Here is a 13601-nt window from a genome sequence, read left to right on the forward strand (position 1 = left end):
AGTCAGAAAAACTGTATTTCCTTAATTAATTATGTCATGCTCTTCATTCTCTTAAGTTTTAATTTTTATCTTTACCAACTAATAGCAAACATTTGCTTCAGTTTTAACATGAATAATTTCAGCCTGAATAAACTGTACCCTAGTGAATTTCTGATTCTGAAAATGGACAACTAACTAGGTTATATTACAGGGTCAGGAAGAAAGACTTTCATAATATAAAAATTGCAGAAGAGAGAAAATGTAGATGTTCAAGTTGGAATTATTGGGCATAGGGAGAAATTACTGGAACTATTTTATAGAAAATTTAATATGCATTAAACTTTTACATTGTTGACTTTGAACCTCAGCAAATTTTCTAAATACTTTATATTCAGCCACTCAGTTCTCACACCAACCCTTAGGGGTTAAGTTTATAATTTTTCTCCATTTTATGAATAAGGAAACAGAGGAAAGTTGAAACAGCCCATATTTGCTAAAAATGGGATTAGGACCTACATTTTCTGGCTCTGGAATCTCTTTAATCACTCTCCCTATAATGCCTCTCAGTAGAAAGGGAAGGTGTTGAGTTTAGCTTGTCGAAATCAAAGAAGCCAGTACATTAAGGAGAGAGTGTATAGGTCAGACAGATCTTGCAGGGAGAAAAATAAGGAAAAAAAGCTGTTAGCAATGTGCAACAGTTTGAAGTCTTGTAAGCCGTGGGAGTTCTGAAATAAGAAAAGGCAAATGCTGGCACACTTAGTGCTCTGTGCATAATAAGCTTCTTAGTTTTTTGAGAGGAGGCCTTAGCATGGAGCATTAAGAAGGAATATACTTCCACATTCCCAGTCCTTGGAGGTGAAAATTAGACAGGAATATAAGGAATTCCATTTACCTCCTCTCTTCTGGTCCTCTCTCTAGGAGGTGGGCCTTGGAGGGGACCTGTAACAGGAAATTTACATCAAAATCAGTGGATATTGCTAGCTTTACTTATTAGAAACAATTTCTGGAGTTGATGTGTGGTATAAGATGATCTTCTACAATGAAGGGGTTTCTCTGATGATCCTCACTTTCTTTTTTTATATATTTTTATTTATTTTTCTACTGTACAGCATGTGGACCAAATTACACATACATGTATACATAATTTTTTCTCCCATTGTTGTGTTGCGATGTAAGTATCTACACATAGTTCTCAATGCTACACAGCAGGATCTCATCATAAATCCATTCCAAGAGCAATAGTTTGCATCTGTTAACCCCAAGCTCCTGATCCCTCCCACTCCCTCCCTCTCCCTCCAGGCAGCCACAAGTCTATTCTCCAAGTCCATGATTTTCTTTTCTGTGGAAAGTTTCATTTGTGCCATATATTAGATTGCAGATGTAAGTGATATCACATGGTATTTGTCTTCCTTTTTTGACTTACTTTCACTTAGTATGAGAGTCTCTAGTTCCATCCATGTTGCTGCAAATGGCATTATGTTGTTCTTTTTTATGGCTGAATAGTATTCCATTGTGTATCTATAGCACATCTTCCGAATCCAATCCTCTGTTGATGGACATTTCTATGTCTTGGCTATTGTGAATAGTGTTGCAATGAACATATGGGTGCATATATCTTTTTCAAGGAAAGTTTTGTCTGGATATATGCCCAAGAGTGGGATTGCTGGGTCATGTGGTAGTTCTATGTATAGATTTCGAAGGTACCTCCATACTGTTTTCCATAGTGGCTGTATCAGCTTACATTCCCACCAGCAGTGCAGGGGGGTTCCCTTTTCTCCACACCCCCTCCAGCATTTGTTATTTGTGGACTTATCAATGATGGCCATTCTTACTGGTGTGAGGTGTTACGTCATGGTAGTTTTGATTCGCGTTTCTCTAATAATCAAGGATGTTGAGCATTTTTTCATGTGCTTGTTGGCCATCTGTATATTTTCCTTGGAGAATTGTCTATTCAGGTCTTTTTCCCATTTTTCCATTGTGTTGTTGGCTTTTTTGGTGTTGAGTTGTATAAATTGCTTGTATATGCTAGAGATTAAGACCTTGTACACTGCATCATTTGAAACTATTTTCTCCCATTCTGTATGTTGTCTTTTTGGTTTCTTTTTGGTTTCCTTTGTTGTGCCAAAACTTGTCAGTTTGATTAGGTCCTTTAGTTTATTTTTGCTCTTATTTCTGTTGCTTTGGGAGACTGGCCTGAGAAAATATTCATGCGGTTGATGTCAGAGAATGTTTTGCCTATGTTGACTTCCAGGAGTTTGATGGTGTCTTGTCTTATATTTAAGTCTTTCAACCACTTTGAGTTTATTTGTGTGCATGGTGTGAGGGTGTGTTCTAGTTTCATTGATTTGCATGCAGCTGTCCAGTTTTTCCAGTAATGCTTGCTGAATAGACCTTCTTTTCCCCATTTTATGTTCTTGTCTCCTTTGTCAAAGATTAATTGACCATAGGTGTCAGGGTTTGTTTTTGGGTTCTCTGTTCTGTTCCATTGGTCTGTCTGTCTCTTTTGGTACCAGTACCACACTGTTTTGGTGACTGTGGCTTTGTAATATTGCTTGAAGTCTGGAAGAGTTAAGCCTCCTGCTCACTTTCAAATGATGAATAATACAAGGTAAAAAGTCCTAGAGGGAGTTTGACAGGGGATGAAGAGCTTGTAGGAAGATACGTGCTCTCACTTTAACTGGGAAATTATTTTCTTAGTGTTGCTTTCATCAGGACAATTAAAAAGAGTTTGGCCAGATAATATTAAACATTTACTTTTAGTATAAGAATCTAAGATTTTGACAGTGGGAAGAAAGAAATTCTGTAGTCATACAAAGCTGGACATATCATAAATTCAATCAATATTTGGAGAGTTACTTTTCTTTGTGGGTAAAGCAGCTTGAAGCATGATCTGGAAGTTTCAGGCAAGTAGAGTTAATAACTAGTAATGATAATTAGCCAAGTGATACAATTTGTATACAAAGAAAAAGCAAGTATTTCTTTGAGTGTCAAGCTCATAAACCAGCTACAATGGAAAGAATAAAAATTATTATAAAAATCTGAAAAAAAGAAAAATGAGCAAATCAGTACCATTTGCTGATTTCTACCATTTTTAGAGAATCAAATATTATTGACAGATTTGTTCATTTCTACCATTTTTAGAAAATCAAATATTACTGACAGATATCTTAAGATATAAGATGTATACATAAATGATTTTTAACTTTTTTTTGTCTTTTTAGGGCTGTACCCATGGCACATCAAGGTTAGGGCCAGGGATCAAATCAGAACTGTAGCCGCCAGCCTACACCAAAAGCCACAGCAATGCCAGGTTGGAGCTGCATCTTCGGCCTACACCAAAACTCATGGCAATGCCAGATCCTTAACTCACCAAGTGAGGCCATGGATTGACTCTGCATCCTCATGGAAACTAGTCATGTTCATTAACCTCTGAGTCATGACTGGGACTCATATTTAAATGATTTTTAAAATACAAGTGATCATTCTTCCCTTTTAATCAATTTTAATGCTAAAATGCAGTCTATATTCCTCTACTTTAATTTAATGAAAATAACCAATACTTATTTCTCCATATTAAAAGAATCTACTTGAAGAAAGAAAGCAGTTTTGCTACATAAAATAATAGCTACAGTTTAGTTGTTTATAAAATGAATAGAATTATTTAATATGGTAAAATATTCACAGGCACATATACGTATACATTCATATATTACAGTATAAACATGACAGGAAATGAGGTTTAGAAGTTGCTGGCACTAAATCTAAGTATCTTTCTTATGGCCTTACAGTCAATAGTTTTGCCTAGTTCAGTTTTTGTTTCATAATTGCATTTATATTTGGGAATGCTTGGACTAATTGAAGTGATTTTTATAATTGCATCATTCAGACAAGGTTTGAATTTATAATTAAAATAAATTATGAAATGACAAGTAAACTTTTAATGAATGGAATATGTAGAGCTAAATGGAAAATGAAATAGTGTGAATTCCTAGTTGAAAATATACAATTTCAAGTAACCAAGAGAGATTAGTATTGCATCATGCAAATACTAGAATTTATTTGCTACTAAGAGCTACTTAGTATAGTTTCATGAAAGTTCAGAGCTATCTATAATTAGAGTTGAATCTAAAATTGCTACTGGAGAATTACAGTAAAATATAAAATGTTTATACGTTAGACATTATCCTCCTTTCTTTTCAGCAATGCTAGTTAAGCCAAGAATCCTGCACCAGAATAGTTTTTTGAGAGGAGGATAGAAGTTTTATAAAGACAAAACTTTATAAAAAAATGTGTTCATCATCTCTCCCCTTTTATAATCCCACTAAAATGTCATTTAAAATAGGATATACACACAATAATGAAGATCTTAAATAGAAATTTAAATGTTAAGACTTTCTAGTAGATGCAAAATGGATGGTGAAATGAGAACTTAACTCCGTGAATAAGGAAACTGGTAGTACTGGAGGTGGATCTCTGATGTAATGACAATAACAAAAAGAAAGTACGACGTTGGTTTAGGAGCCAGAGAACTTATTGGGTGACAGAAAGTGCATAATCCACTGTGAGTCATTTGGTTAAAAACTTGTGACAATTTAAAAGGTAACAATATACTGGGCAAACTTTATAAGAAACCGAAAAACAAATAAACAAATAAAATATACTGGGCAAACTTTATAAGAAACCGAAAAACAAATAAACAAATAAAAACAAAGTGCTTTGTTTTTACTGGCTACTTCTGGCAAGAACATTCTTAACAGATGACTTTACTAAAATAATGTCCAGCTTACAAACAGAAATAACAGGGGACTATTAAGAAAGAAAAGGAGGAGTTTCCATTGTGGGTGTGTGCTAACAAACCTGACTAGTATCCATGATGATGTGGGTTTGACCCCTGGCTTTTCTCAGTGGGTTAATGATCCAACATTGCCCTGAGCTGTGGTGTCAGTCACAGATGCAGCTTGGACTCTGCATTGCTGTGGCTGTGGCATTGGCTGGCAGCTACAGCTCTGAATTGACCCCTAGCCTGGGAATCTCTATATGCTTGAAGGTGTAGCCCTAAAAAGCAAAAAAAAAAACCAAAAGGTGGGGGAAGTCTGAGATTACATATTATTTGATACTATTTGCAAGCTAATTAGCTAACCTGACAGGCTTTTAGGGGTGGCTCTTGGTAGGAAACATGAGACTTCTGGGTCAGAGACAAACTTATACAAGTAGTCAAAGCCAGAATGTTAGGATTTTGTGCCAGTTTGCTGAGCCTCAAATCTCAGAGGGTGCTGGGAAGAGGGCCAGATGGCACCAGTACATTCAAGGGCTTGCATTACAGGAGAGGATCTGAGCTCAGGAAACACAAATATTTTATGATAGACAGTAAACATATGTGTCCTTTGCCCTTGAGGAGACTTCATCTTCATTATCCTGGACAATAAGTGTATCTACACTTTGCTCCAGAGGGAAGACACAGTAACTTTGAAGGCAGTTAGCTATTTAAACATCCTTGAGAAAATAAGGAGAGATAAAGGGCAATCAGTATCTCCCTCATGAGGTGTGCAAAAAGTGATAGACTCATGAAAAACTGAATTCCAATAAAAGTTGGTCCAGAAATTCAGGGACCTTGGGGTAACTTCCTATCAATTGTAAACATTAAAATATAAAATTGAGAGAATATTTGAGTGACAAGGCTAAATAAATCTCAGCTTTGTATCAAAGACCAAATTAATAGTCTGGTTGGCAGGCAGTATGGAACAAAGTCTTTCAGTTGAATGAAATGATTTGGTGAAAAGAAATTAAATACATGGCTCTTGGACAGAAGATGAAAAGTCTCAAAATGTCCACAAAATGTGTAAAGAGCCAAAACAATTTGTGGATATGTCTCCTGGCATTGATAAAAAGCAAGTGAAGAAGCAGCTAAGTTTTCAGAGTTTGTTCTGCAGGAACCCACCAGCCTGGACTGAAAGTCTGAGTGTTCTAACCCTGAAATTATCCCTGAACTGCTGACTTTCTTCTGGCCCGAGGAAGGCTTTGAAAATTGCTCAGCCACTAAGGAGGACATATTGCCCATGTCCTCTTGAAAAGACAATGGACAGAGAATGTTCACCTTTAGGGTGAAGCTGTGTCTACTAGAACACTGCAAATAAGGGAACTTCTCTCAGCAAAAAGAACTAGGCTAATAGTGAAAATTACTATTTTCCCTTTTGTAACTTCAGAACAGCCATGATGTGGTGAATGTGCTATTCTTTCCATTCTTACGTTTATCTTTATTTTTCTCATCTTATCATGTTTATTCTCTTCCTTGTCTGACATAATATATGAGGTATAGGGGGCATAAATAATTTCTGTAGATTTTATGTTTGTATTCTTCATTTTTTTGTTATATTTTGCTTTGTTTTGTTGGCAAGGTCTCTGGAGCCAGAAAATTTACAGACACCTGGATTTAAGTATTATGCCATAGCTAAAGTACATTTTTTGTGGTCTTCCTTGGAAAGTCTGGGGTATACTTGCATACAGAACAAAGATTGCATCAAATATTTTTCATGCAGCTATGCAGCAAGTTAAGGATCTGTGGTGGCCCGGGGTTTGTTCCATGGCCTGGGAACTTCCATATGCCACTGTTGCAGCCAAAAATAAAAATAGCAAAAGTTGACAGTGGGAGACTTTTCCTGAAGGAGGGTTGTATTTCCCTGGCATCACTGACATGGGACTTGGCCTTTGTGACTTGTTTTGACCAATGGCTAGTAAAGAGGAATAAAATATGTCACCTCTGCACAAAAGCTTTATGAGCGAGTGCATTGTTTCATATTTCTTCTGCCATGATGAATATCAAGTTCCAATTAGAGGCAGCTTTATCAGACTGGGTCCAGGAGGAAGCAGGATACAGGACAGAGATACCACAGTGTCATTCTGAACATATGACTTTCATAAGAAACTTTTCTTGACTTAAGCCTTTGAGATTTGAGAACCATTGCAACAAAACAGCATAGCCTATCTTTTTAGAGTATCTTTGTACTGTCAACTTAGTGACACCAGAATTAGATCTATTAGTACACTCTTCTCTGAATGGTTTGGGGATTAGAATAGGACACAAAAGAAAATGCATGAGATTCAGAAGATAGCAGCAGGCACCGGCAGTCAGCCTAGGGCATGGGGCACCACTACAGCTTGCACACGTAGTTGCTGGCCTGCTGATTTAGCTTGGTGGAGTATGGTAGCAGCTGGGCCAGGAACTCCTCCAGCTGTCACCAAATCGTGTCTCTTCTCCAAGTCCTAGGCCATGTGGATGCGGTTTTATGACAAAGGGTACCATTTTCTCCTACAAGATTTTCGAGTGGTGATAAATAAGTTAAAAATCTAGCTTGTCTTTGTGAATTCCAACTTGAGCTTAAGGAATCCTGTTTTCCCTTTCTCTCTCTCATAATGCTTCTAGTGTTCCCAATCTTAGAGCCATTAACTAGAATTTCACCTCCATCAATCTCACAACAGTTAATTCTAATCCCTGTAGTGAGTCTACTATTCTACACCACTCAAATGGGTTCTGTATTTCTAATTGAGCCCCAACTGGTAAATCTGTTAGACACTCTTTAGTTATACCTACCATGTGACAGTGTAAACGCCTTTAACATTCATTATGTCCAATCCTTAGGATAATTCTTTAGGAGAAGCAGTACTATTGCAATTTAGAGGTGGTAGACTTGGAGGCAGAAAACTTGCTTTCCAAAGGTGCAATATTTAATAGGCCCAGGTCTTGCGTCTGGACCTATGCTTCAACTAGTCATTTTATACTATACTATGTGTCTCATTGCAAAAATTTCATTCATTGATATTGGCAATATTTGACCGATGCACAGCATTTGAATCTGGAAGAAGTTATTTTGCACATATTTACTGCCAATTTTCAAACATTTTTTGAAGTATGGGAAAGCAGTTGTGAACTTGTGTAGCAAAACCGTGCACCCATTTTAGAGGCTAGATAATGACAGAGGAAAATACGACCCACAGAATATTACTTTGCATGCTGCAGTGCCCTTACACCCAGTAATGAAGGCTCTGATATCAGCAGGAGAGAGCAAAGTGACAATGAACATTAATGCTGAACTCCTGCATTCTCTCCCAATGGAGCATGAAATAAGGCATGTCATCATGTCAGCACACGCTGGGAAGGATTGACTTAGGCCTCATCCTTTCAGTACAGTGAATCTGCTTCGCGGTGAGTCAGATTCTCCCGCATTGTGACTCTTACACCTCCTCATTTCTTTCCCTATTCAATCCTCTGCCTTTACAGATCCACTGTGATACTAAATTGCTACCTTGTCAAGAATATGTGCAAGGCTTTTAAGTTTCTCATATGGCCGTGAAGTTTTGCAAAAGGCAAATTACTATAGTACCATAAAAATATCATTTCATAAGTGGGAAAAGACATTAAGCTCTGGTAAAAATGTATCTTCATCATCACCGTTGTCCTTATCTGCCCCAGTCACATAAATAATAGTATTCTTACGTTAATTGTAATCCTAAATTCAAACTCAGTTTAGAGTTTACACCGGTAAATAAACACCACTAGTTTTCATTTCAAAAACATCTGACATATTTTATCTATAATAAAATAAGTGTGTTACCATGTAAGGTTAAGATACCTAAACTTTCCTGGCCTCACATATAGAACTCATTTATAAAATAAGGGCATAGGTACATGTAATCTCAAAGCAATATTTTAGCACTTACATTGTATGACAATTTATTTTTCTAGGCTTTGTCTCATGTTTTACATGACTATTTAGCTCCTATAAGATCTACTTCTATGTGTATCAGTTTATTTTTATTCTATTTTTAAATAAATTTTATTGGAATAAGTTGACTTACAAAGTTGTGTTAGTTTCAGGAACATAGCAAAGTATATCAGTTACATGTATACATATATCTGATCCTTTTCAGATTCTTTTCCCATATAAGTTATTACATAGCATTGAGTAGATTTCCTTATGTGATGCAGTAGGTCCTTGTTATCCATCTATTTTTAAATGTAGTAATGTGTATAAGTTAACCCAATCCTCTAATTTATCCCCCCCCCCAAGTTTCCCTTTTGGTAATAACCATAAATTTGGTTACAAAATATTTGAGTCTGTTTATGCTTTATAACTTCCTTTGCATCATTTTTATTAGATTCCAAATATTAATGATCTCTCATTTTTGATATCTGTCTTCCTTTGATCTGACTTACTTCAATTAATATATATGTATTATATATGTGTGTGTGTAGACATACACGTTTTGTATACACATTTACGTTTTATATATAATAAATTTTAATAATAATATTTATTACATAGATTAAAATTAAGACCAAATGCAAATTACGGTCAAGCTGGAATATAGTTCAAATGTGGACAGATCAAAGAAAGTGAGGAGAAGAGTCAAAACAGGGTCTTAGAGTCTGGAATGTATGAATATGATTAAGAGACAAAAGAAAGATGTTTTCCCACATACAGTAGGCTCCAGTAACTAAAATTGTGCTGTGTTAAATGTCAAAACCACATGATGTTAATAAGGTATCTTGATAGGTGGAAAAAGATTCTATTCTCAGGTAAACTTAGGAAACTTCTTATTGCATGCTTATCTCATGGGTTTACTTACCATGCACTTTATTAAAAGTTCTAAGAGGGACTGATCTAAAGAAATTTCCATGATGTCTTTTAACTAATATGTTTTGCATTTGGCCCCAGATTATATTGTGGACTCAGTGAAATTTCATTTCTTACCAAAACAATTAAAAGTGCTTGATGTCAAGAGATTCATCTCCAGGTGAAAAGTTTATCCATATAAAAAGACAAATAAGTAGAATAATGAATTATTTGAATAGTATTTCTGTAACATTCTATGTTAAGAAATGTATTTTGATTTCTTAGAAATTTCCATTTATAGTTGCACTTTGTTTTCTTACCTCAAGCTGTAAATAATTAAGTCAAATGCCCTAATTGGTTCTCCTATCTAAGCAAGGCTATTTGATGGATTTTCTCAAATAACATAAAATATATATTACATTTAAGGCATTTAATTTCAAAAGTGGTAGAAATACCAAGCCTAATGATAATTTAAAAATTTTTTTCTAAATTTCAAAAAAAATATCTACCAATATTTAATTTTAAGTCTGATTTCTGAATATCAGGTGGCAGCAAATGAGATGGACATTGATTTAGGGTACGGTTCAGAGACAGGATTTAGTATTTTAATGAATTAACCAAGTATGATAAATTTGATAGGGATGGAGTAGGATAGTTACACAGGTAGTTGCAGAAGTTCCATTAAGGGACCATAATAGAGAGGGAACCCTAGGGGAATTTGGGAGATCATCATAAGTTAATAACTGGTCAAGAAACCATCAGAGGAAGGCAGGCTTGCTTGACTAGTGGAGGGACAAGATTTGCCTCAAGTCATTGGGTGGGGGATGGGGTGAGGCCTGCATTCAGGTTCAGACCAAGGGCAGGATTTTAAGGACCACACTTCTGCTGATTTGAATAAGCACCATGACAGTCCTAATCTGACCTTATAGGGTCAAATACTCTCTTACCGGATACGAGGATACCATGGAGGAGCTACTACTTGAGGAAAGAGGAAGAAGCAGTCTTTTCCCACCCCCACTCCCCTTAGACTATAAAACTGTAGCCCACCTAATCTTGGGGAAGAGTCTCCTAGCCTGTTCCCTTGCATTTCTCACAAGCATCCTATCTTAAAAATTTGGTTTTTGCCTATCACTTTGTCTCTTGCTGAATTTCTTCTGAGAGGAGGCACAAAGAACCAAAACCTCAGTTAAGTCCAGATGCCGGGTGAGTGATCCTAATTTAAAAACTATGGGTTCAAGTCTCAATCTGGGTTCTGGCTAAATTCAAGCCAATAGTGCTCTCGGTTTCAAATTTATTCTTTCCTTTTTTGATTTCTTAAAAAATACCTTGTTAGATGTTGATTACCCATTTTCATGGCTTTCAATAATATCACAAAATGAAGTATAAAGGAATCAGAAAAGCCTATTTTCCTTGATTCTCCTTTTTGAATTGTATTTTGAGAATTCAATGAGAATTTCTAAATAGACATAATATGGAAGTTTAATAAAACTTTCTTTATTGAGTTTATATTTATATTAGCCTCCAGCACTCTGAAATAGAACCATTTAAATAATCATGAACCTATGATTACTTAGAACAAAAGATATTAAAACATCATAAGAATTTCCTAAAAGAAATAAAAGTTTTTATCACACTTGCCCCTATGGTTGGGTATCTAATGCTTAAGAAATATGTATTTCTAGAAAATTATCTGAATATTTGTGTATACTTATACTCTTGATTATTCTTGAGTTGGAGTTCAAATGTACTATTCGAGATTTTTCTTTTTAAATCAAATAGAAAATAATTCCCATTCATATTACATTTGATATTCAGAATTGGCCAAAATCTTTGACCATTTTTTAAAAGGTTAACAATTTAAATAAAAAGGAAGAGACAAAAAATGTGCATCTCAATGTATCCAATCTCAGATAAAGTTGTGCTAAATTTTGCTTCACCATAGAGTTGTAAGTCAATAGCTACTGTGAATTTCCTAAGCAGATTGTGGATCTACCTTACTGGAGTGATAAGGGCCAGATGCTGTCTCAACAGCAGATCTTGAGTGAGAAAAATGAGCTCAGCTTCTGCAGTCTTTGTTTTTCAATTAGCGCATATCCACATCACAGCTGGCAATCAAATGGGGCTGCTCATTTCGGGTAGCCCATTTGCCCTTTATACTTTACAGAGCAATTCCTATTGACCAGAAACCAAGTTGCTCCAGGCATTTGACCTTTAAGAGAGAATGCATCCTTGTAAGAACCAGATAAAAAAAGTCACGTGATCTGTTCTCTTTCTTTCAAGTAAGCAGTTGGATTTGGAGAAATGTGTTTCTATATGTCAAGCAGCATTTGGGACCCATTCTGGACTTCAGAAGTAAATCTCAAAATTTTGATATGTTGAAGGTATTTGGACAATTAGTTCCTTTTGTTTTTAAGAAAAGAAACTTATGGGAGTTTGGTTAGCTAGATTTGGAAGACAATATTTTCCCTCAGTCAGTTTAAGAATATGTGATTTCAATTGCAAAGTTAGGAAAATGAGACTACACTTTATACCTTCTAATACATGCAAATTCAATGAAAGAAAATAATTTGGTTCATGCTTCTATTTACTTCTGATTTTTAAAACGTCATGAAACTTCAATAAAAGAAGTACAAACTATGATATTCATTAAGCTATAAGAATATATTGTACAACACAGGAAATATAGTTGATATTTTATAATAACTATTCATGGAGTATAACTTTTTAATATTGTGAATCACTGTATTGTACATCATGACATATAATATTGTACATCAACCATACTTCAATAAAAAAGAAATAACACATCTACACTGAGACTTTTCAAATAAAAAAAGTTTTTTTTTTCAAAATTTCAAATAGACTGGCTCAGGAACTTCCATAGGCTGCAAGTGCAGTCAAAAAGAAAGAAAAAGAAGATTCCAAGTAGCATTCATTACACAGGTCCTTAACCTGCTGAGCCACAAGGGAACTCACTCTTTTAAAAAAATTTATATAAAGGTTGCCTATTACTGAATACGGCACATAAAAGTGCACTTCTTGACTAAATATCAATGTGTATCATTACAATGCAATCTGGGGAATATGTAAACAAGGCAGTCTCCTGTTAAAGGCATAGAAACACTATACTTAAGAATATCAGAGCTCCTATTGTAGCTCAGTGGATTAAGGACCTGACATAGTCTCAGTGAAGATGCAGGTTTGGTCCCTGACCTCACTCAGTGGGTTAAGCATCCAGTGTTGCTGAAAGCTGCAGCGTAGGTTGCAAATGCAGCTTGGATCTTGTGTTGCCATGGCTGTGGTGCAGGCCTCACCTGCAGCCCCAACTCAACCCCTAGCTTGGGAACTTCCATGTTCCACAGGTGCCACTGTGAAAAGGACAAGGGAAAGGAGTCCAAATTAAAAATAACTGAATAAATCAGAGAGTAATGATGCAAGTCAATAACCATACAGTACTTCTCTGTGCATCTATGTGTGTGTATACAAGCAGCAAAAATGATATAATAAAGAATCAAATTTAATCACTAAAAGTTTCAAATATTCATATCGGTTAAGTTTGGCATAGCTTTATCAGATAAGAGGTTTTTTATTTTCATTTTTATTATAGAATTATGAGTTCAGTAACAGCACTCAATGTTGTAACTTAATGAAGAAATGTATTTTATGAATTTTAAAGATTCAAAATAGACATTCTTTTAAAAAGTGAAAATTACATAGCTAGTCAGTGGGGCTGCTCCATATGAAGATTAAGTGTATTTGTTTTATAGACTCAAATTAAATTTATTCTGAAATATTTAAATATATTCAGTATCAATACCTAAAACTGTTTTATTTTAATAGCTACAAATTATTATGTAAAGGTATTACTGTAAATCTTCCACTCCCTTATAGTACAAGCATAGAAATTTCTGCCCCTTTTATGTTGGAGTGCTTCTTATTATCTCCAAGTACCAGTAAATTTCAATGTACTAACAGTTTTCCCTTAATCATTTTTGTTAATGCTGAGAATTT

This window comes from Phacochoerus africanus, chromosome 1 (assembly GCF_016906955.1).
Source record: "Phacochoerus africanus isolate WHEZ1 chromosome 1, ROS_Pafr_v1, whole genome shotgun sequence".
In the NCBI taxonomy this organism is placed as follows: Eukaryota; Metazoa; Chordata; class Mammalia; order Artiodactyla; family Suidae; genus Phacochoerus; species Phacochoerus africanus.